The sequence below is a fragment of the Fukomys damarensis genome, unplaced genomic scaffold (genome assembly GCF_012274545.1).
Source record: "Fukomys damarensis isolate Sample0158 unplaced genomic scaffold, DMR_v1.0_HiC HiC_scaffold_6, whole genome shotgun sequence".
In the NCBI taxonomy this organism is placed as follows: domain Eukaryota; kingdom Metazoa; phylum Chordata; class Mammalia; order Rodentia; family Bathyergidae; genus Fukomys; species Fukomys damarensis.
In genome coordinates this window covers 10,445,288-10,470,166 of record NW_022900918.1, presented here as the reverse complement: position 1 = coordinate 10,470,166, position 24,879 = coordinate 10,445,288, and the positions used below count along the sequence as shown (strand labels likewise).

Sequence of the window (24,879 nt, the reverse complement as noted above, 5' to 3'; positions counted from 1 at the left end):
AAAGCATCCACTGTGGTATCACGATAGCTGAAGATCTGAAGCACACAGGGTTTCCAGTGCCAGGCAGGGTAAAGTGAGACCAAGTGAGATTTCATCACACTTCTCAGAAAAGTGCACAATTCAAAGCCTATAAATTATTTATTTCTGGAGTCTTTTAAATGAAATATCCAAAAGCCAAAGTGCAGATAAAGGTGGATTACTGTACTTTTTCCCAAGTTGTGTTCATACAGCTGCTGAAATGTGATAAGGAATGTATGCCTTTCCAGGAATAGCTGAAGGAATGAAGAGAGAGCCCCGGGGTTACGTGACAGCTGACAATCTACATTCAGGTAGATTATTATTATACAGTCACTGTTGTGTGTTTTGCATTCAGTAAATGTTTCTTTGTAGTTAAGCCCACTTAAAAATAGAAGCAGTTTAATTTTGATTTTTAATAGGTTTAATACATTTTAATAGATGTAATGTTTGGACACATATATAGCTCACAGACGGTCAACCGTTGAGTGTTCGCGTCAGTAAGAATGGTAGCATAAGGTTTGAAAATGAAGACAGTAAAAGAATCTTACCTATCTCTCCCTGAAAAGTGTCTCTGGAACTACATTTCATTATAGAAATGTCTGCATTCTGAGTGTTTGAAATATTTCAAACAAAATAGCAAAACGCCGGTTATGATGAAGATAGAGGACCAGCCGCCGTCCCTATCCTCAGCCCCTTCTTTCCTTCCTGTTCCTCAGTCAGTACAGGAAACTGACGATGCTACCAGCCAGCCTGGCACATGCGTTATGATACCGTGTGTGTAGGGAAAGAATTACACACGCTCACCACAGCAAGAGAATCATCTTTTTCAGAAGCAAAAGCTCCCTCTTACCTATTGTTTTTTCACCCTGAGAGTGGAAGAACAGGAAAAATACAATCTGTACTCTTGTACCCTCCTACCTGAGTTAGTCTAACTCAAGTTCTCTTGTCAAGCTTTATTTTGAAAAGCAAGACAATATTAAAATAACAAGGCAGCCATATTTATGTTTCATTTTGATTTTCCTTAATAAAAAAGGGGGCACCTCTAGAATTTTTTTTCTTTTTTCTTTTTGGTTCTGGGTATCAAACTGAGGACCTTGTGCTTGCAAGGCAGGTGCAGAGCCACTGAGCTCCTCTTGAATTTTAAAACTGAACAGCTTTGCAAAGATACTATGTGCAAATCCAATCATTTTGTCTTGCAGTGTAAAGCAAATTTTCTTAAAGCTCTTTCACTCAGAATACATGTTCTAAGAGAAGGTAATAGAGTCACCATGAAATTAAGTTTTCAAACCAAGAGAGTCTGGATGTATTTGCTTGTGGATAGCTTTCTTGGAATTTCTTGATGAACAATTTATTTCATGGGCTCAGGAAATTATTACTATAAAGCAACATCTTCACTGAATCCATAGTTTTCCAAACTTCTTTAACTGTAAAAATCTATCTGGAGAGCATTTATATGCGCTTGTATAACTAATGTCAATGAAACATATTTTTGCAATATACTGTTCTTTAAAGAACAATAAAGGCCAGGGATTTAGCTCAGTGGTTCCACCGCCTGCCTTGCAAGCACAAGGACCCAAGTTTGATCCCTTGTACCAAAAAGAAAAAAAGAAGAGAAATAAGAGTGGGGAAATTATTACTTGCCTGTGAAAGAGAAAACCCAAACAAAAAGCACTGGAATTCAATAATTCATTCATTACTTCCATTGAAAAAAATTGTATAAGCCACTGTAATAATATAGTTATAAGTAAAATAGATTATATAAACATGTTCACATGCTTTATTTCTACTAGATGTCCATTTACTCTGGTTATAGAATAATATAATAATTTTCCTTTACAATTTTTAAACAGCATATTGAATATAAATTATATTTACAAACTAAGAAACTACAATGCTGAACATAATTTATGATAATCTGAATTATATACTAGGCCAAATTTTTTCCCAGTGAGTTTTATACTGTGACCTGTTGAGTTCCTTAAAAAGTTGATTTTCTTCCAAATTCTCACAATTGATAGAAGGATATTTCACGAGCATATATTCCTCCAATTTTCTGGAGTAGATTTAGAGCAAATGTTGGATCCCTCTGATGGGCACTTCTGCTTTCCCAGAACCCCCTAATCTGCTTGCATCATTCCTGCTCCATGACAGGCAGGAAAAACTCCGAGTTCCTCTTCACTCTTCTGAGTTGATCCAGCCTTGGGCCCTCACACCCAGGGCCCCTCTCCTTCCTCTCTCCACCAAGCCCCACCCCTCACATCTGCACCCCTGGTCGCTTCCTTCACCTCCAACACAGGGCTGGCTTCTCATTCAACTTCTTACTCCTACAGTGAAAGAAGTAAAAACTTTCCCTGAGTCAAGGGCTTTAGAATCACAAATAAGTCTGCAAATTAATTACAGAAGTAGGGGTAGATTTTCAAGGAGCACTTGATTTTTTAAAGGTGATAGAAATAGCTGGAAAGAGGGAAAATATCTATTCTAGTTGGCCATTTTGTTCATTCTTTCTGAGTCTCATCACATCTATTTAAATTTCTTTCCTTAACAACCACCTGCAGTTTGGCAGCTACCCACCATGACACATTTTCCCTGAAGATTTTGGTAAAAATAGTTAACAGACAATTTCTCTTCCTCTCTCTCTCTCTCTCTCTCTCTCTCTCTCTCTCTCTCTCTCTCTCTCCCGCTCCCTTTCCTCTTCTCTCTCTCTCTCTCTCTCTCTCTCTCTCTCTCTCTCTCTCTCTCTCTCTCTCTCTCCCGCTCCCTTTCTTCTATGTGTATGTGTGTTACTGGGATTGAATTGAAGGCCTTTATACTAAGCTACACCCCCAGCCCTTTTTTATTTATTTTGACGTAGGTTCTCCCTAAATTGCTAAATCACCCAGGCTGGGCTCAAACTTGCCGCCATCCTACTAGGATTACAGGAGCGCACCATTACACCCAGCTCAGTTTCCCCTTTCTTGTCTGACACTTCCATGACAACCTCCCCTTGACCGATAGGCTCACATACTTTCCTTAATCTAGCATTTTCAAAAGGTGATCTGGAGAACTGTGAGACAGGGAAGCAGAGATTACTGCACGGAGTTACCAAGGTTAAAAGTATTTTTCAGACAATATTAAGGTGTTCATACTTCCTTGCTTTTTCCACTTATATTTTCTCATGAGCACATATGTTTAAAGAGAAACTCACCACAGGTTTCTATCGATACAAATCTCCAAGATAGTAAAAAACAGTTGTTCAGATTCAGCTACTATAAATTGCCAGGGAAAGTGCCACATAATTTCATATGCAATTGACCTTCTGTATGCATGAGTTCTGCATCCATGGAGTCAACCAACCATAAATCAAAAATAGCCAGGAAAAAAAAAAAACCTGTACCATACTGAACAGGTACATATGGTTTCTCTTGTGATTTCCAAAACTATACAGTATGTATATACTATAGTACTATAGTGTTTACATTATATTAGGAATTATAAATAATTGAGATGATCAACAATATATAGAAATACAGGTGTTAAGTTATATTCAAATACTTCTACCATTTCATTCAAGGTACTGTACAGTGGTACCTGGTTCACAAGCTGAATTTGGTCTATGATTTTGGAAAAAATGGCCACTGTGTTTGTGTGGGAAAGATGGCTGCAATCGTGTTTGTCCCCTGATGCAGCATTTGCACACAAGAACAAAATTTTGCCAAATGTTTCTGTTTTCAAACCAAATTGCTTACAAACAAAAGAATTCGTGAATTGAGATAGCACTGTACTTGTGCATCCTCATATTTTGGTGTCTGTGGTAGTGGGGAGGGGGTTTCTGGAACTAATCCTCCAAAAGTATGGACAGACCACTGGATACAAATATTTCATTGTTATGACAACCCTAAGTGATAGATATTATATCAGTTTTGTTAATAAGTAAATTGAGATACATAGCTAGCATAGCCTCTCTGGCTAGCATAGCCCGATGTGCTGCATGGTCCAAACTGGAACTAAGGTTTATAAGGGTTGATTTTTACCACTACAAGTTTATGACAAATTTGCTTAAATAATTACATTATTTTCCTTTTAAGAAAGGGCTAGTGATTTTTTTTTTTTTTAAATTTCTCAACCAGACATAGAGACATACTTCTGTAATCCTAGCACTTTGGAGACTAAGGCAGTAAGATCACGAGTTCAAGGTCAGCCCAAGCCATAGTGTGAGGTGGAGGGCATAGAATACACTAAGACCCAGTCTCAAAATCAAAAATAAATAAATAAAATAAAATAAATGGTTTGGGCATGTAGCTCAGTGCAAAGGTCTTAGTCTAACCCCTGGTTGGGGATAAGGGGAATCTTTTGTTTAAATATTCTTTCCCTCGAAATCGTAAGGAGTGTTGAATCTTTACAAGTAGAGAATTGGATGAAATGCTCTATTTGACTGCCAGTAGATGCAATAATTATTTACTAATTTGTGTGTGGGCCTTCAATTAAAAAACTGTCATTTTGTTGATTGGAGGGATTTTTTTTTCAAAGTTGGAATTTCCAAGAATGACGACTTTCAAATCATGAGGCCCATTGTGCTGTGGAGATTACCTGGTGTGATGTGCAAAAATAGCACATGACTCAGAATAATTCGTTTTGTGTGGTCTTTGACATTTTAAGAAAGAATGGAAGGATTGTCATTTTCCATTATACTTGTAAATACAACCGGAGGACACAAAGCAATGGGGCATCTGAAAAATAAATAAAAGTTTAAAAAGCACATCTGAGCATTTCATGAAGATCCCAGAGTTCGGTGGTATTTCCTGGGCCTGTATTTTACATATGAGAGCATTTCTGGCTTACTTATCATTGATCTGGTCCTGCCAACAGGACTATCCTGGTCAGATATCTAGCATATCTCCCCTCACCTCCCCCAAAAAAGAGGGAAAAGAAAAATGGCTTTTAAAAGCCAGTTACTGAGTCCATGGCATCAATCCACTGATAAAATCCTTTTGCTGTGCAGATGCCTGGCTGTCCTGGACTACTTTAGTTTGTCAGTGCCCTTTAATTAGCCTTATCTGCACAGGTAATCAATTGCTCCATTTTGATAGTGGTGGTGATGGCATCTGTGCTTTGACCATTGCTCTAGTGAACAGTGAAACCTGCCATATAGACAGCTTTAGTCAGGTAGTATAGAAATCTTCTAATTCTATGTCATGGTTCCCTACAGTAATAGACATGTTTGAAAGGTTTTGCATCGTATTAGAAACAGCTAATTGAAAACTGCTTTTTCTAAAAACTCTGCATTACTAAGTTCAACTGCCTCTGACTACGTCTGAGTAACTCACTGTATAGTCTTCCTAAGAAAGTTCACTGAGGCCCATTGTTTGTGATATTATTTACTTAACATTCATTAAAAGACTCATAAAAATTTATTTCCTGCATGTTCAGGGCATAGTGTTTAAGCTGTAAATATGGCGATATAGGTGTAAATATTGATTTAAAACTCTTCTTTGAGTCATTTATTTCCTTTATCTTATTTATTCTCAATTGCCTTTCTCTCCTGTTTAACCTGGCCCTTTCCCAGCCTCCAAATGTGCTTTCTGAACTCCTAGAGGCAGGCTTGTTGGGACTCTTCCCTTAAGAGTCAGGAGGCACCAAACCAGGATAATTTTTGTTCTCACTCTGTTCCAGACACGCTGTAGCGTCGGAACATGAAGACGGCACTCCACTGGGCTGACCTTTGATTCTTGGCAAGGAACAGAGATTTTGCTGAGGGAATTCACTCTGGTAGATGGGTCTTTAGTGTTTGTTGAGATCTCTGTGGCAACAAACATTCAGAGGGTCTTTGTAGAAAAGTCCAGAAATAATCGAGCAAGTCAGGAGATCCCTACCCCTAAAAATATGTCAGGTTACACTTAAGGACTCCCTAATTGATGCACTTGCAAAAATTATTGCTTTTCCCAGCACTTTCTCTTTTCCCTTTGAGAAGAATAGAAAAGAAAAGTCAACTGAACTAAGACATAAATTCATTTTTACAGCTGAATAAGCTTTATCTTTGGTTGTTTTAAAAATGAAATAAATGGAAAAATATTTGTTGGAGAATAATAAACACACCCAGGTATTTGCTGCTATTCTAAGGCCGGGCTAAGATTGAAGTGGCTCTGTAAGACCACCTGTATTTCTTGGTTCAAGCCCAGCAGAACTTCAGAATTTTTATAACTGGTTTCAGTCCAGAGACCTGGCTACATTCTTAGATCTCTTACTCAAGAGGCATCAAGATCACTGGAAACTAACAAAAACAAACAGCTGGAAGAGCCAGCAAGCCTATGTTTTGACCCCCATGCTGCACACCCTTGCATCAATCTCTTTCTAATCTTCTGGGAAATTGGTTCACTCTTCAAGGCAAGAGAAGGGGCATCCTGAGGGTGCAGCTGCTCGGTCTCCCTGAGGAGATGAAGAATCTGCAATCACCCCAAAGCATGCATTTAGAAGCTTGCTTTTTAACTTGCTTCCCACTTGGCCAAATGTAAGCCTCCATGGTAACTCTAAAAGCATCAGAGAAAAAGTGGTACGACTCATGTAAGCACTACACTATGGATTCCAATAAAAGAAGCGACTTAAAATCATTTCAGAAGCAATTAACAAATTGTTACTCGGGAGTAGCTCCTAAAGAAGCTTGTTCTTCAGCCCAATAATCTAAAACACATCCTTGAAAATGGGAGCTGAGGGGGAGGAAAAAGACAATGGAGTTATTTCCCGCTTGTTCTTTGGTGTACTTCAAAATAATTTGGATACTTTCTGAGGTAGATATTTTGGGTGGGTTTACTCAAGTTTTCAAAAGTGTACTAAATTTAAATATTTTTACTTTTAAAAGATGATAAAATGGCTGTATCAATTGCAATAGGTGAAAGAGCAAGCTATAGGTATATTCAGTCCTGTGACTAAGCCAAGCACCATTGTCTTAGTACCTAGTTTCTAGTACTAATTTGTGTGACCTCGGACAGGGCATGAATCCCCTCACAATTTTCAAATGAGACAAACAGGTAGAATAAAAGTATGTTTTCCCACAGTCTATTTAATGAACATACTGGATTAATAGGTATTATGGAAAGAGTTTTTACATTTTTTTGTTGGTATTTTTTAGGTATACAGCACAGTTACATTCATCATTGAGATCTTGTACCTTTACATGACAGGTCTTGGTTCTTATTTTTTCCCCATTCCCCTGCCCTCCCTTCACCCCCTCCACCCTTCCCTATTTACAAAGACTTTGTTTCCATGTTTTCCTTTTCTCTTATTTTTTCTTTTCCCTGCTTACCTTTCAGAAATACTGTATTAAACAGTTAAATTCAGTTCTACAACTAAATCACTTCCATTTTATTTATTTGTTTATTTTTGCAAAGCTCACCAGAACAACTTTTCTTTCCAGTGTTTAATTGGGTATGCATGCAGGCATGACACAAGTTGGATCCATTTTAATATATTTACCATTATAATTGGGAGTTATGATATGAAACAATATCTAAATTTATTTGATGCTCTTATTACAGAACACATCATGGGGATAGTATCATCTAAAGTGTCTCCAGCTCTAAAATTCCATTTTTCAATCCAAAGGAGCTAATTGCAAATTGGCATGTACACAAAGGTCACCATCACAGCAATTATTAATTATCACTGAATGAGGCACTTCACAGGTGCATGCGTGGGAACGTGGAACAGAGCAAGCACATATAAAACCCTGCTCCAGTGGGAGTCTTTCCATATTCTCCACCTATTCTAATCCTTGGAAGGCTGGTCTCCCATGCATACATGCCCGTGGTTGGAAAGGTAGGGCCAGGCCGTCCAGAATGTAAGCTGGGATTACTCCTTACAGCTGTTACTCATTCAATCCTGTTAGTCTCCTTGATTTCTCAACAAGGCAAGGTATGGCCTGAATAAATGGCAAAGGGTGCCGTTCTGCTCAGCATTTATTCTCCGCATATGTAGTATTCATTTCCCAGAAAACAAGGTAAACCTTATCTTTACAATATACTAAAACATAGCCTCGGTTAGAGCCCTAAATTTTAACTGTGACAGTTTCTACAACCTAATATTCATGTATGACTCGATGGTGCTATAAATTAATTTTACAAGTTTCTCTTTTTTGTGATTATAACAAGCATCACAGGATAGGAAAACAAATAATGATGGTAAATGTGTAGTGATTTTTACTTTTTATCGCAACCTTTTGATATGTTTTACCACTTGTCTTTTCTTTCCAAATTAGAAAAGCTATAGTTATCTCTAGTGACTATTTCTGTAGTAAGGAATATAAAGTTAAATAAATTTTTAAATGGTTTTTTTGAACTGGGAATTGACCCCAGGGCCTTTGAAATGAGTTATATCTATAGCTTTTTCCTCTTCTTCTTCTTCCTCCTCTCTTCCTCTCCTCTTCTCTTCTTCCTCTTCCTCTTCTTCTTCCTTCTTCCTCCTCCTCCTCCTCCTTCTTTTCTGAGATAGCGTCTCACTAAGTTGCCCAGGTTGGGCTCAAACTTGCAATCCTCCTGCCTTAGCATTCCAGAGTGCTGGAATTACAGACCTGTGCCACCACACCTGTCTAGATTAATAAATACACTGGAAGCATTTTTTTCTTGTCAGCAAATATTCTGTACTTTAACGATTGATGTCATGTTGTGACTTATTGGATGTGTGGTGGCTGGAAAAAGCTCTTCTCAATTCTCTTGCTGCTACACAGAGTATAAGTGACTACTGCCGTCAGCTGTTTCTTGCTGAAACTGCCAGCAAATTTGAGCAGAGGCTACCCTTCCCATGGACAATCCCGAGAGATGCACAATTCTTTCGCTTTCCTGAGAGATGCACAATTCTATCACCCTTGCTGAAACGCTGTTCAAACTGTGCTGCTGCACAACTCTTCCATCCAAAATTTCTTCCATCTCTCTTTGACCAGGGTGAGACTGGCATTATGGTCTGATCTTCTTTCTCCCCATTTTCCTTCACTGGCACTTAGCCCAATAAATCTCTTGCATTGCTAATCTTGGTGTTTCCTTCTGAGGGAACTCATTATTAATGGACCAATACACTATTACTAGAAATTTAGGATATTTTATAGGTTTTGTTTTGTTCTTTGGTCCTGATAAATTGCATTACAATGAAATTTCTTATAAGATCGGATACAAGGCCATTGTTAATTCCATAGTGCATAATTTTAGAAATATAATTGTTGGCTGCATGAAAATATATTTCACAGCTTTAAAAACTACCTTTTGAAAGCTATCCCAATGTACCCAGTCAGAGCTAGTTACTCTTCTTGAGTTGTTTATGTTTTGTCTTGGTGACTGTTAAGAGAGTTTTACACAATAAAAGCAACAAGCTTAGTGAAATTAATTTAAATGGTAGCACTTTATCACTATCAGTAATCAGTCCCAAGCTGAAATAACCTAAGGAAAGGAATTCCACCAACTGTCACAAAATTTAAGCCTCCCCCACATTCACAGACACACACAAAATCACCATGTCTAGAAAGTGTTGTGCATATTACTGAACAAAGCAGAAAAGAAAAATTTGTCTTCTGGAATAAATCCTATGGAGCCAACTCTGTTAAGGAGCCTCTCGCGTAGCTGGCAGATCCTCTTGGTGAGCATCTAACAGAATCTGGCTGCAGATAGCAGAGGAATTTTGTGTGGGCATGTGCATTAGTTTACTTTCCAAAATAATCCCATCTGGATACAGGAGAAATCTTCTATCTGTTTCAGCTCATTAGGAGGCAAAATTCAAGCAAACATGCTCATTGATTTAACACGCTGGATCCTCTAGAAATGAGTCATCCATTTCCATTTGCTCCACCAGGTTTGGAGGTGGAAGATGACCCAGAAGGATTCTCTGAGTTACTCGTTAATTTATAGCTTAGAAAACTATGATATTTTATATGCTGACTCTAAATCAGGCACCAAAAACAATTAGAAGCTCGGGGAGTGGGAGAGAATGAAAGGTTTAAAGCTGAGCTGTAATTTATTTTAATTGATTTTCAACCTTTGGGGTCAAAGAGACAATCTCACTAATTTTAAGTAAAGTGGCTGTGTTAAAAGATGTCCTACAGAACTTTCATTTTTTTTCTATACTCTGAGTCTCAACTCAAAAATAGTCCTTCAAAGTGTGCTTGAAGTAATTTAGAATTTGCACCATTTACTGTTTATTTCTACAGACAAGTGCTGACCAACTTTTGTATTCCCAAGTTAATAACAAAAATCCTGCTAAGCCCGTAATGGACTGTACAGGACTTGTGGGGTGTTATAAAGAAGGCATGGCTCCCTACCCTTAGGGTCTCCTGGCTAGTGGAAAACAGAAATGAAAATGCCTGAAAACCATTTAGGTCCATTTAAAAGCTCCGAAGTATCAACTTACTTTTAAGGGGCACTAATAGAGGGAGCTTAACATTTGCATTACTGACTTGAGCAAAACAAAGGAAATGAAACCATGAGCCTATTAGGAGGACCAAAGGAAAAAATGGAGACTTTCAGAAAATCACGTCTTAATTTTCCAAGAAAATGCATGCTATTTTAACTTTCAGTGAATCTCTTTGAAGCAATAATCTATGAAGATTAGTTTGTTTATATCTTTACAACAAATTCCTCCATTTTGACTCTGATTTCTAGATCATTAACAATAAAGAAATGAGGAATGTGCGTGAATGCTTGTGTGTGTCCCTGTGCGTACCTGTGTGGGGATCATTTTAATTGTGTAGAGCCTTTGCTACTAATAAAATTCTCTTTTAGTACCGAGAAAGTAATAGTAACAATGCTGTGAAACAAAACTATGGAAAATAGCACAAAGAATGTGCAAGCATTTATATATATTTAACCAAAACATTTCACACTGAGTTTTTTAGGCCCAAATGATTTCAAAGGATTTTTTTCTCTATTTAATTTATGATGACAAAAATGAATATTTTTATCAAAGCCCAAAGAAGTTGGGAAACTGAGGACAAATGTAAGAGATTCTTTGTTTATCCCTTGAGTTTCAATCAAATGAGTTTACATTTTGCCCTAAACTATCAAATTGATGATTTCTGTGTCCAAAATTAAAGGTCATCATACTTATTTCGAAAATGAATACATTTTAGAGGAAAAGCTCCTGCTGTGGTGGCAGAATAATGGTCACTGAAAACTGTTCCTGACCTAATCTCCAGGACCTGTGTGTTCTGTCTATGGCTGTTGCAGGAGGCATTAATGTCATTAATCAGCTGACCTAAAAAATAAGCATAACGAGATTACTCTGGACTATCTGAATAGGCCCAAAACATTCACAAGGGTCTCTGAGTGACAAAAAAAGGAAGCAGAAAGTCAAATGTAGAGAGAAGGTGCTGTGAGACTAATTGCTTGCTTGAAGATGGAAGGGGCCCACCTGCCAATGAACACATGCAGCTTCTAGAAAGTGAGGAGGCTCAAAAATAGGTCCTCCCCTGAGATTGAAGAAAGAAACGCAGGCTTGCTTACACTTTGAATTTAGCCCACTGAAAGCCATTTCAAACTTCTGACTTCCACTGCATTCTTAGGCCACTGCATTTTTGGCAATTTGTTACAGCAGCAATAAGAAGATAATACCGTGTAGTTGTTATTTGGAATTCTCAAAGATATAGATGTATGTGTGTGCACGCACTCATGCATGCAAGCATATTATATGCATAGGTAGATGTAAAATATATACAGACGCACATGTATGTGTAAGTGCATGTATATTTATAGTACTATTCAGTGTAAGTTTTTATTTTTTCTTTTTATTGAGTTTAGTGGTACATTCTAGGTACACAGTACAGTTATATTTATTACTGCGATCCTGTACCTTTCCATGACAGGTCTTGGTTCTCATTTTTTTCCCTTTGTCCATGTCCTCCCTCCACCTCCTCCTCCCCTCCCCACCTTCAAATACTTTAATTACATTTTTACATTTTCTCATATTTTTTCCTTTTCCCTTGCTCCCCTTTCCCTATCCTTCTCACTGTCCCTACATCTTTAGCCCTTTTCTTCCTATTTCACATTGTTAATTATCTCATTAGGATCTTGTGTCCTATTATAGTTTTTCACACCAGAGACACTATTCGGTATTTACACATGTGTGATTTACTTATTTCACTTAAGGGTATATCCTCAAAATGTATCCATTTTCCTATGAATGACTCTAATTTCTCATTCTTTATGGCTGAGTAGTATTCCATTTTATAGAAAATCCACATCTTCTTTATCCAGTTTCCAACTGATGGGCAAATGGGCTGTTTCCAAGTTTTACCTATTACAAACTGTGCTGCTACAAACATAGGTACGCATATATTACTCTGGTATGATTCTTTTAATTCTTTTGGAAAGATACCCAGCAGAAGGATGGCTGGGTCAAATGGAACCTCTAGTCCCAGCTCTTTGAGGTATCTCCATATCAGTGTAAGTTTTTAATTATGACAACAAATTTACCTCTAAATTCAAAGATGATCTTATGGACAATTATTTTTAGGTAAGTATAACCCAGAGTGATAATGTAAAACAGCCTGGAGTATCTCAGATCTTACAAAGTAACTCACTTTTATTTTTGAGTGGAGTTATAGGACTAGAGGCTATCTGTGAGGAAATAAAGCCTGCTGGTTGCCAGCTCTTTCAGAACTGCTGTTCTTGAATTAAACTTCCTGGGTTCCTCTTAAGTGGTAGCTCAGCAGATGTGAGAAGATAAGTGCCTTATTTAAACCCTCTTGGCCTTATTTTCCTCATCTGTCAAATACTCATAGCCATTAGTACCTAGCTTATGAAATGATTCATTAAAAAAGTTAATCAATTCACTGTATAGCACATGGCACGCACACAGTAAGCATTCAATAAATGCAATCTGTTATTTCAGTCCATTTAACTTTCCATATACCTCTTTTAAAATAATAAATTCATTACGTCACAGAAACATGTCTATGTATGATGGTTAAGCTTAATTTTCAACAGGATTGGCTTGGGAACTGCCCAGGAAGTTAGTAAATCATCCTTCTGGGTATGTCTGAGGGGTTCAGGTGGCATGAACTTGGGTCCCTGGCCCCTCCTTCTCTGGCACTGTTGCCCTGCTCTGCCTCCCAGCCATGTTTCCTCCTCCCCTCCACATCCCCTCACAGATCTTGCTGTTCCTGCCTTGGAGGAAGCTGACCATAAACTGAATCCTCTAAAACTTTAACCCAAATTAAACCCCTACTCCTTTCAGTTGTGGGTGTCAATGGGAAAGGTGGGAAAGATGCCTAATACACTTTGTTTTAAAGAAATACACAGGTTTAACACGAGATGAAAGGTCTTTATAATGTACAATTTTATTTCCTTACTGCACTTTGCAGAAATTGTTGCTCAACAAGGAGCTTGCAATTTGTTTCATCTCAGAACTCTAAAATGTAAAACTGTGACTCATGACATTAGTATTGGGTAGGAATGTGTACAAGTTTCCCCAAATTATAAAATAAAAAGAAAAGCAGAGCTAGCATTACTACTCCAAGCCCCAATTAATTAAGCAAATTTTAAAAGGAATTTGAGCCATTTTTCTTAAATCTTACTTATGAATTTCCTAATCAAACTATTTCTTTTAGCATGACATTAATGCCTTAAGCGCTGCTAAGAATACAATTCCACGATATGGGAGCCTCACTGCAGTGATAAACTCGTTTCTGACCTGCAGATTTTGTATTCTTAGAGAAATCAAAGAAAAAGTCAGATAAGTATGAAGCTTTCTTCTTCGCAAAGCTAGGGTTAAAGAATATGGTTTGAGATTGTGATCAAAAGAAACTTCTTCAGCTTTTCTCTAATTTATACCCAGGGATTTGCCTAAGGAAAGAGTTTATAAATTAGACAGCCAGACAGCGCACACTGATGGGCTGCTCACATGTCAAACCTCAGGAAGGAGGGCAGAGGAAGACAGGTCACCAGAAACGAAACAGATGACATTAGTGAGAAGAATCCACAAACACAAAGTTTTCTCTGAGTTCTCTTCTAGGACACAGTGTGCAAAACTGAAGTGGCCTGGAGCACTTGCCACAGAATGAGTGCTTCCACGTTCCAGGCCCCAGACAGACATTCTCTCACATCCTCCCAAGAACCCAGCCAGGGCGCCATCTTCCATCCTTCCACCCATTGTCACAGATGAAGGCCAAGCTCAGAATGGTGAACCCAACGTCTAAGGTCACTAGCTATTACATTTTACACCTAGGATCTAAACCTCAACCCATCATGTTTCCAAACCATGGTCTTCTTCACCATTCTTCACTAACGAAGTGCTGTTAGTACATGAAATTCCAAAACTCTGCCGAAACTAATGAATGACATGAGAAGTTGTAAGGGGAAAGACTCTCAAATATAGGATGCAACTATTAGAAGGAGGAAATAGTGTGTGTGTGTGTGTGTGTGTGTGTGTGTGTGTGTGTGTGTAAAACCTGGCTGATAATTTTGCTTTTTTCAACATATATCTGCTGGTGAGATTTAGTTTATGGATACAAAAAAGTATAGAAGGCCTGCAGATAATAAAAGTTGCCAGATAGTAGCAACTATTGTAAAGAATAATCTCCCTAAGGAGGTAATGAAAGCCATCATAGGAAAGTTGAAATCCAGTTAGGAATAACACTAATGGGGATTTTGAAAAAAGACACTAATATAAGCGGCAAAAACACTGACTAATTCTTATGCCAATTCTTTTTTTATTTCAATGATATAGTACAAAAATCATGTGACTCCTAATTAACTCAAGGCTATAAAATATGAGATTCATTTATTCACTGAACTTTACAAAGGCAAGCAATCGAGTACGTATTTCATAATCTTAAGTGAAATTAACAAACAATAATGATACTTATCTCTGGGGATATTAAATACTAATAACATCGCTTATTCGTGTAAGTGCTAAATGCTTTTTAAATCTTAGATTTCTACACAACCTAATACTATCCATTAATTCTACACTATGGCACTAAGTCCTACAGGTTAATTATGTGTTTTAGGTTGTTTCCTTGTCATGAGTTTTACTCATCATTAATTGGGTCCTCTTTTGTTTGAAAGAAGCCAAATCACCCTCATTAAATCCACTCTCTTTTAATTAGTTTAGCTAACCATTAAATCTACTGACTTATCAATTCTATAATCTCCCCTGTACCTAGTACCATCTTTGATGCTGCATTCCTCAAATACATTAGGATATGTTATCACCAATGATGTAAGTTAAGAAAAATTTGAGTTTTCATTTTTCTTTCCAGCAAGCTGCCTGTCCTAGTGAGGATCCTCTTTCTCTTCCACCGTCTCTGTCACCAGGTCACGGCAATCATCGTCACTTTTCTCATCACCACCAACAACCACCACTATCACCCCAAGTCCTCCATACGTATATTTTCTGGCATGTTAATGTACATTTGTGGTTTGTGCAGTTTGAGCCTCACTCCCAATGTAGAGTCCTCTCCAGGCAGTCTTGTCTAACGTGAGCTCCATCTTCCAGAAGAGGTTTGACTTGTCTGCCTTCCTTCATTCCCCACTTTTCTTCACATTTCTTCCTTTGAATTAGCCGGCGTGATGCCCCTTTCTATATCTTGCTCCTATCTCCTTCCATTTACAAAGACTGTCTTGTGTAGAGTATTGTCCCTTCTGAAACCACCCAAGACCCAGAGCAAAGACCATGCTCTCCAGGAATTTTTCATAGTCGTTTCTCCGTCTGTAATATCCATCTCTTCCGAACTCCTTATCCGCATGTCCTTGAAGTTAATTATCACTGTGTGCTCTCCACACTAATATTTCATGTCTTCCCTGTAGTAGAATTTAAAAATGTTTGTTGATAGAATGAATAAACCACTTATAGTGTTGTTATATTTACCTTGCAAAATTCCTCCTCCACTGGAAAGAGAACAGAGGTGTGACGTACATAGTTATAGCCTCCCAACACTTTTTCAGGGTAAATCTTAAAAAATAGACACTCACTGCATGTCTCCTAATTCAAACAGAGGTAGTCTTCTGAAGGAAATTGAGCAAACGGGTGTTATAAAAAGTCAAATTGTGAGAATATGTAAGATATAACAAACTAACCTCCCTGAACTTCCCACCTCATCCTGCTATTCTGAACTAAATTAAGAAAAAGTCAGGTGCCTCTGTAGCTGTGAAGTGGAGATGAATAAGCCCCAGTTCCAAGAAACATGCGCAGGTTATCTCTCTGCTTCCCGTTAAGTGACACTGTATACTGGTCTGTGAACAGCAAGGGATTGGCTTTCTCTGCCATTGTTCTCCCACATTCTCGATACTTTCCCAAGATCTAAAGTCCTGGTGATGCACTGTAACAGAAACTGTCCTAGCAGGGGCACAGGTACTGACCACACAGTTACCACCTCTTAATGGTGCTGATGCCTGCCTGCCTTTCTTTCCTTGTTTCTTTCTTTCTTTCATCCATTCTTTCTCTTTGGTCAGCTTAGATTTTTTTACCCTCTTACTTTTGTATGCATAAACATTAGATATAATAAAATCTTCCTCTTTATAAAACGGTGAAGCCAAAGTGAAAATATCTTTTAAATTGGTTTTTTTTTGTTCTTTTTATTGAGTTTATGGTACATTTTAGGTATACAGTACAGTTACATTCATTGTTGGGATCCTGTACCTTTACATGACAGGTCTTGGTTCTCATTTTCTCCCCTTGTCCCTGCCCTCCCTTCACCCCCTCCTCCCCTCCCCATTTACAAACACTTTATTTCCATGTTTTCATTTTCTCATACTTTTTCTTTTCCCTTATTTCCTTTCCCCTACCCTTCCCACTTTCCCTACACCTTTAGCCCTTTTCTTCCTATTTCACATTGTCAATTATCTCATTAGGATCTTGTGTAGTATTATAGTTTTTCACACCAGAGAAACTAAATTTCTTTAAATTGTTTAAACAAAATGTATACACCCAATTAAAAAATCCTGATGAAGATATTTAATCTCCCTGTTTCCGTCACAATTTTTGCATTCCTTATAATTTGAAGAAAATGAGAGCTCTTCCAAGAAGTCTTTCTTAATCATCCCATTCTGTTTAGTGACCCCTCTCCCCAAACTCCTATGACTCACACATCTCTCCCTTATGGTGTTTATCGTCTAATATTTTATAAGTATACCATTAGCTTATTTAATCAAATATTCCTTGAGAACAAGAACCATGCCTTATTTATCTCTGTATAGCATCTTGATCTAATTAATTATTCCTGAATATAAAAATAATATATGTTCATTTTGAAATTTTAAAAATAGAATGTTAGCCAAGTATGGTGATAAATGCTTGTAATCTGAGCTATTCAGGAGGCTGGGGCAGGAGAGTTTCAGGTTTAGGACACACCTGGGCAATGTAGAGACCCTTGCTCAAAAAAAAAAAAAAAATTAAAAGGGCTTGGGATATAGCTCAGTGTCAGATTGCCCCATGTTTCATTCCCAGCACTGAACAACAAAATTTAAAAAGGAAAACTTAATTACCCATAGCACCAGACAAAGTCAGGGTTAATAGTATACCTTTCTATTAATTTATATATATTTATATATAGATTTTGTTTTTCTGATTGGGTTTTTGTTGGTTGGTTTGGTTAGTTTTTTGAGTCAAGGTCTCACCAAGTATTTTAGGCTGGCCTTGAACTCACTATGTAACCCAGGCTAGCCTTGCACTCTTGGCAATCCTCCTGTCTCAGCCTCCAGAGTGCTGTGATTACAGGTACACACAACTGAATCTGCCTCTTTTATTCTTTCTTTCATCAGAATGCCATCAGTTATGATGTGGCATTCGAGACCAGCCTTCTGGTGGCTTTCAGTGCCTCTGTGATTAGAGTGTAGGAAGAGTGGGATGTGTAATATAGTACAGAGAAATTGATCTGAAGACTTTATATGTCAGTCCCAACTTAAATCACAGCTTTAGTAATTTCTAGCAGCTACTTCTTGAAATCTCAGCTTTTCTATCTGGAAAAAAATAAAAGAACTGTAGAAAATATCTCCTTCCCTATAAGATTATTATAAAGATTTGAGGATAAGAAGATAGACATTGTCTAGAACAATATGTAGGATTCCGGGGGTGGGGTGGGGAACATAGTGTTTTCAACTTTGTTGATAACCTTAGTAAGAATGGATTCCATATCTACAAATTTTAGGACCCTGAAGTAGTTTGGGATCTCAGACTAAGAGTAAGACTAGTATATATACAAAAGGGCTCAGGCTACTCAGACAATTGTATTGAGATTAAGGAAATCAGGTCACAGCAGTAAATATTTATGACAAACACAAGCCAAGGAACAGTCTTTTGTGTCTTGAGAGTGAAGAATGACTCACAGATTGCAGCATGTTCAGACAAAGTGGAGTTGAGGAAGAAATCGCTGTTTTTCCAGTTACTCAGCAAAGCTTTGGGAAAGAGGTGAAAACGAGACCGAAAGACCTAGTTTGTTTCAGAAGAAGTGGCGTTTCCCAGCATAGGGCTTAACTATTAAGAGGAAAAGAAGTTGATTAACTCATCAAAAAGAAGGATGAAAAAGCAGAAAGAAAAAGAAGAAATACCTGGGTTTCTTTCCTGGCGTGTGCTTGCACAAGCTCTCTGATACACATCCTATCATTTACTCATCCATTCAGCCGCTCACTGATTCAATCGCTTAGCAAATATTTAGTTAGGTGCTATGTGCTGGGCAGTGAACTCTGAGAACTCCATGGAACCCAAGCATGGTGGAAAAGACAATCTGTTAAGTGTATGATTAGGAAAGGATAGATTTTCCCTGCAAGAAAATGCTCAGCTAACTCCTGAAAGTTATAAGAGCTTTGACCAGAGAGTTGTTTATCTCTTGCACCTCCCAAAGTGTGGTTCTGAATGGTAGAACTCACCTTGCCAATTTGCATTTTGCAATTTGGCTGAAGTCATCACACGTGAAACACCACTCACTTGCAACGTTCCCACGTATGACATGGCGGAGGGGCTGGCTGTTCCCTACTCATGTACTCGTGTATCCACTTGTCCCCACAGGCCTGCAGACCTAAGCACACACACATATGCCTGGAAGTGACAAAGAGCACTCACAGAAATGTGGGCTGTAGAAAATTATCTTGGGAAATTATCTTCAGATCAATCGGGCTTATCTTCATACATTAACATCAATATACAATTACATCAAGTTTTTGCCCTTTTTGCAATTTAATAAAATTTCTAAGATACCCCTTAGGATTTAAAGTTTTGACCTGTTTCTGCCCAGTGGTTGATTTACTTTTAAATCTCTGAAGTAAAGACATCTTCTTGTGTTGCAAATGTGAACATAATGTTGCTGTCACTTCTTTAATTAAAAAACCTCAAGTAACACAAAACTGTTCAATGTTATAACTGCAAATATCTCCCCATTTTAGTGTTTTGAGTCACTCATTTCAGATGTATTAGTCACATTCCTTAAGGCTGAACTTGATTTTATTAATTTCTGAAAATTTCTCCTCATACAAGGCTATCTGGAGTTCTGCAAGAGCATTAGAACAAGATCAGTCTGTTCCCAACGTGACAAGTTATACAGTTTCTATGTGAACATTGCCCTTCTTCATTCAGAGTCAGGAAGCATGCAAGCTGAGATGACTCACAGTTTCCTGTCACTGATGGAACTCTTTTAGTTCTACAGTCCCTGAAATACCATCAGAGACAAACTTGATTCTTCCCGGGTACAAGCGACTTGCAGAAGATCATATTCAAGATAAGGAAGATATTGCAAATAACATATATGTTATACAACACATAACAACATACAGTAAAAGTTTAAGCATAAAATTATGTCAATCAGAACCAGAAAAGGAGCTGATAAAACTATTTTGTTAATCCTTGTATTGCTCTCAGACAAGTCAATATTTAACTTTTTTAGATACTTATACATTGAAATCACCTAGTCATTTCGATTTGGGTGAGGAGCACCAATGTCCTGACACTCCTCTCCAGATCCGTGGAGACGTTTTTTCGCATCACAAATTCACAGGTAGATGCATCAGGGTCACACGAATGCTCCGAGCCTTCTATGGAGGCCAGAAGCAAGAGTGCGCTTCTGTGCTCGGCTAACGTACTGCCGCTTTCCTCGGCCTCAGGTTCTATAGCTATAGTTTGTGCTCTTCTTTTTTAAAAGATCGTAGGTCTCATAATCACATTCCACCCATGTAACTATTTGCTTGTGGAAAAGTGGCATGAGTACACAGGTAGTAGAAAGAAAACTGACTTCCAACTCAGGAGAATTATCTTCAGGCCCTGTCATATAAGCAAGTTCCTTTTCCTCTGCTCAAATGGATTCATCTATTAAGAGAAAACAACAACAGTATGTACCTCTGAGTGTCTGTGAAGATGGAAATGTGTCTATGTATTTAAAGTTCCACTTCATAGATGCTAGGTACCAGCCTCATCTTTTCTTAAAGTGTTATGAATTCTCCTCCACAAAGCAGACTGAATAAGATATATTTAACAATTTTTTATTTTAAAAAATCAAAACAATAGTAATTCACTGAAGGACTAATGAAAGCTCTAAATCCAAGACCACCTATTGATATCGTAGTTACCAGGTTTTAGCCAAGCCTTTAGCTTAGCAAGCTCACCACTCTTGTTGTTGGTGCTAAGAAGATGAGTCATGAGGAGCTTTCTCCCACAGCCCACCTCTAGCCCACACCACCCTCCCCAACCTCCCTGCCTTACAATGAATGGAGGCAGAAGATGGAGCTCAGTTAAAAACAACAGTGCTGTGGCCTTTAAATGTAGAAATAAATAAACAAATCACAAACCCGGGAGACAACAATGGAATATCAAGAGAAGCAGAAACTGTGGGCTTAGGAGTCAGACAGGTCTGCTCTCGACTACTCACTAGCTGTGTGATTGTTTAAACTCTCAGTCTTCATATCTTCATTGTCATCTGGAAAAATAATCCCTATGAAGAGGGTTAGTTAGATAACTTGGCCTGATGCCTGAGCTACCTTACAGATGCTGGTTTTCTTCTACTATGTAGATACACTGGTCTCAGACTTAACAGAAGACATGGAGAGGAAGGTACAAATGCAAAGATCACAGACAGCAAAGTAATGCAAGTAGTAACAGCAGTGGCAGTAGTAGAAAAAGTCAAAAGAATGGGTAAAGAGCCCTGCCACCTAATACTATCCACTTTGAAACTGTAGAAAATGTACCAGTTTTAATAATATTATGAAAAGCAGGAAATGAGACTTAAGAAAAAGCAAAGACCTTTGTCCTTTATCAAGCAGATTCATATTTCATAGTGAACTACCCAAACCAAATTAAGACTAGACAATTCCATTAGCCCTTTAATACCAGTAATTACCAAGTGAAAAATAAAAAGGATAACATTTATTGTAGTTTATTGTGATAATAAAGATAAACCAAAAAAATCTCATTTTGAAAAGTTTAAGTACAAAAGTATGTAAATAAAATTGAAATCATCAAATGTATCTGGACCTTGTCTATTTATTTATTTATTCAACAAATAAGATGAGTACTGTTCTAAGTAATGAAGCTCCAACAGCAAACAAAAATAAGCCTTCAGCTCTCAGAGGGCTTATGTTCTGCTGGGGAGAGACAGTGTGATTGAGGAAAGTGGAAATAGGTCAGTTGGTCGTGATTCTATTTAAAAGCAAAAGGCTATGAACTAGTGAGAGGAGACACTGGCATGATGCTGGGTACTGTCTAATGTGGCTATGCATATGGGGAGAGGCCACCAGGACAAACCCTCTGGGAAGGGACAGGACCAGCTGTGAAGAGCATTCTGCAAAAGTAGGAGTAGGTGAAGAGGAAAGACAAGGTATTTGCTGCGAACTAGGAGTGCAAGAGGTGAGTGTAGCTGAACCCATACATTTGAGGGGAGGTCTGGGAGAAACAAGCTCACAGAGAGAGCAAAGGCCAATCAGGATGAGCTTTTAAGTCTGATGTATTTCAGAGGTTTTTGAATACAGAAGTAGCATGATCTGAGAGATGTTAAGGGCTCACTCTAATACTGACTGGTGGAAGACGGGCTGAGCCAAGGACCTCAGTTAATAAACCACTGCAGTCATCCAGGAAGATGGTGAAAAGTATATTCAAGGTAATGTGAAAGGAGAGGTAAGTGGATTGATGGTTGGGTTAGTTGTGAGAATGGAACAAAGAGAGAATTCAAAAGAGATACCCTGATAATTTGGCTCAAACAATTAGAAGGATAGAGTTTCCCTTTCTCAAGGTGAGGAAGACTAGAAGAGGAGCAGATCTGGTTGACTGGGAATTTAAAAACTTTAAATATGGACAATTCAAGATGACTATTGGCCATCCAATTGGAGATGCGTAAAAGTCATCACTGATGGCTATGTATCATATATACATATATGTGTGTGTGTATATACACACACACACAATTACATACATACAAATATATATATATATATATATTTATTTATTTATTACACACACAAATAACAAAGTGGGATGATATGCTTTACTTAATTTTCTAATGTCTTGAGAGGGTTTTTGGCCTAATCTTTTTTCTTAGTGCTGGTGATCAAACTTGGGACCTTGTGCTTGCAAGGCAGGCAGCAGCACCACTGAGCTAAACCCCCCGCCCTGACCTACACAGTCTTAAAGATTTTTGAGACCATTATTTTACAACTTCATAATATTCCTCTACTATATTTTAATGTTCATCTACTTTCATTCATTAGTTTCATCTTTATTTTATTATATAAATGCTTTAATAAAAATCTCTGACAGCCAGGTGTGCTAGTGCAGGCCTATGATCACAACACTCGGGAGGCTGAGGCAGGCAGATCTCTGCAAGTTTGAGACCAGCCTACGCTACATAGTGAGTTCCAGGGCAGTCTGAACTACATAGTGACACTCTGTCTTACAAAAAAAAAAAAAAAAAAAAAAACATCTCTGACAGTCTCAATAACTATCTCCTTAAGAGACACTTCCTGTCAAACTCGATACATACCGAGTTGCATGCCCAAAAGGCTACACCAATTTAAGATTTTACTCTTAGGTTTTGATAGTACCCATTTGTTTAGCTGTATTTCTACCAAAATATAGGGTTATCATTATCCATAGCTTTTTCTAATTTTACAGGTAAAAATGGTCTATCGTGATTTATTTCCACTCTCTCATTCTTAGTGAATTTAACATTTCCTTATAAAATATATAAATACCTTTTGAATTTTTCTTTTATAAATTGCAGACTCACATCCTTTGAATTGATCACTTTTGAAGTTAACATTTAATATTAAAATAATGCTGACTGTAATAATCGTTTTAGCTAACATGAATTGGACATGCTTAGCCACTGTGTGAAGCAACTGGCAAATGTTAATTTTGACAACCTTGTTACTGAAACTTACTTTACAGATGAGGAAATTTAGGATTAAAAGGTGAGATGACCTGGTAGTTATCCAACTAATTAAAGTTGAGCTGGGACCTGAATCCAGCCTGACTCCAAAGCCTACCAAAAGTAGTCATATTCAGTAACTGGAGAAGCAAACCCGTTCGGAGACCTCAGAAAAGTTTGAAAAGTAGAGTCTGAATTTACTCAGCTAAATATTTATTAGGACAAACACATCCAGTTCAGAACTATTATTTGAGCAATTCAGCTATTCTACTAATTGAAGAGCTCTGAGGGGTAAAGGTTCACAAAAGGTGCAGGGGAATTTTGAAGGACTGGCTGCTTGACAAGCTCATTTCTAGAAAGTCAACAAAATTTGTCACCTCAGATAAGGCTGATTTACTTTGAGGTGGAAATTCTATGAGTTTTGAGTTTACCTGAATTATTTATAAATTATAATTACTTTAAGAAGAAATGCTGGAAGGGAACTACGGAGCACCTAAAAAGATGCTTTTGATTCATTTATTTTCTTGATAGCAGATGCTTTCCAGTAATAGTACTCAAAATTAGACTTTCATGTTTTCGTAATGTCATGAAATATTTTTAGAAAGGGAGGCAAGGTGCCCTCCCTCCTTCCCTCTAACCAGCCCCGACCTTCTTGGTTGTTACCTTGGTTGGCACACTTTATTTTCTCAAGTCTGTGGAGTCTTGGCAGGACAGCTGCAGCTGTATTAAGATGACTCCTGCACTGGGGGATCACAGTTGCACCCTGGGTAAGTAGGTGTTGTGCCTGTGGCAGTGAACCAGGTGCAGCTCCTCAGAAGGAAGAGCAGACAGAAGAATTAAGTGAGGAACCCACAGGCTGCAGAATGTCTTTGTCAAAGCCTTGGGAAGAGTCTGTCTTCTCCAGGGCCTAAACAATGAGGAGCAGAAAAGACAAGCAGATCTCCTGATCATCTCAGAGGAGAGACAGACCAGAAAACTCCTCTGTGTACTTACACTGCTTATAAAATAAACAAATATGATAGTAACTGATTCTTGTATTGATCATCAAACTCTGAGGAGGCAAACAGATCGTCCTTGACAAAGTAACAGTGGCTAGGCCTGAAGCACCGCAGAGCCCTGATGAAAGACAGCCCCAAGGGCCACTCCGGTGTCACCAAGGGGGCCAGCTCAGGAAGATGGGCATGAATGTCCAGTACCTCAAGGCTGACAGGACTCAGGCCCCCTTTTAAACACCAAAAGACACCTGTTTTTAAAGCCAATTGTGTCCCAGTAAAGATGTTTCAAAGCTCTTCTATTCAATCACAGATTTGTGAGAATTAATGTAACAATAATTCTCCTAATTGGGCTAGGAGCATGGCACAGTGGCAGAGCAGATGCTTAGCATGCACAACGCATTGGGCTCAATCTCCAGCCCTGAAGATATTAAAGTAATAATAATAATTTACATAATAAAAATAACATTTAATAAACCTCACTATGTCCCAAGTATTGTCCTAAACATTCTCACAGGTGATCTCCTTTAATATTAATTACTTTGGGGGTAGATACTATTTTTATCTCCATTTCAC

General features: G+C 38.0%; 1 long non-coding RNA gene across 1 annotated transcript in view; it reads left to right on the top strand.

Annotated features, from left to right (window-relative positions):
- The first annotated feature begins 211 nt into the window (after positions 1–211).
- Positions 212–24,879, top strand: part of LOC117285123 — a 38,551-nt gene continuing 13,883 nt past the window's right edge. The window contains exon 1 of the long non-coding RNA XR_004516098.1: positions 212–329. This is a non-coding gene — a long non-coding RNA (uncharacterized LOC117285123). The remainder of the gene's footprint in view (positions 330–24,879) is intronic.